Below are 882 nucleotides of genomic sequence, written 5' to 3' on the forward strand. Positions count from 1 at the left end.
CTAATAGCTAGACGAATAATTAGCTTAGTCTTGCCTAGTTAGAGCACTTTAATACCTATACAAAGAGCTCTACTGTAGGTGGGCATTGACTACTTATTATTAACGGCCATGAGAGCCACTGCTCTATTGATTTTCAAGATCTTTGCAAGGAGAAGAATATTATTCTTCTCTGCATGCCTCCACACTCGTCTCACCTGTTGCAGCCCCTTGACGTCGCCTGCTTCTCGCCATTGAAGCGCAAGTATGGCGACGCTGTTTCAGGCTTGGCACGCAACCGCACCTACTATATCAGCAAGGAGACCTTCCTACTAGCCTTTAAGGCTGCTTTTAAGCAGTCTATTACAAAGAAGAATATCCAAGCTAGCTTTAGAGGCGCTAGTCTAGTCCCACATGACCCACAGGCTGTGCTATCTAAGCTTGATGTAGTGGTGCAGACGCTAGTACAATTACCACGACGGGGACACACCAACTTTTAAGCAGAAATCTTTCATCAAAACTCGTCAATTTTCTATCAGATATAGGGGTAACACGTCGCAAGAAACCGATTTACGCCACCTCTAATGTGTGCAGCCCTCTCGTTAAGGTGCTAGAGGGGGTATTGTCGGTATTCTTGCGACGTGTTCGAAATGCGAAAATCTTCGAGAACGCACAGACCGCCCTGATGACTAATAGGGAGACTACTAAACGAAACTAAAAACAATTAAAAACACTAAATAAAACAACAAAAATCAAAAATCCTATATCTAAACGCTGAGACAGCCTAATCCCGCTGTGGCACTATATCCAACCGCCAGGATAGTCTTTGCCTACTGTGGCACAAAATTCAAAAACGCTATAACAGTTTTCTGGTCTGTAATAGCAAAATAAGTCGAAACGCCGAGA

The sequence above is a fragment of the Exserohilum turcica genome (assembly GCF_000359705.1).
Source record: "Exserohilum turcica Et28A unplaced genomic scaffold SETTUscaffold_22, whole genome shotgun sequence".
In the NCBI taxonomy this organism is placed as follows: Eukaryota; Fungi; Ascomycota; class Dothideomycetes; order Pleosporales; family Pleosporaceae; genus Exserohilum; species Exserohilum turcicum.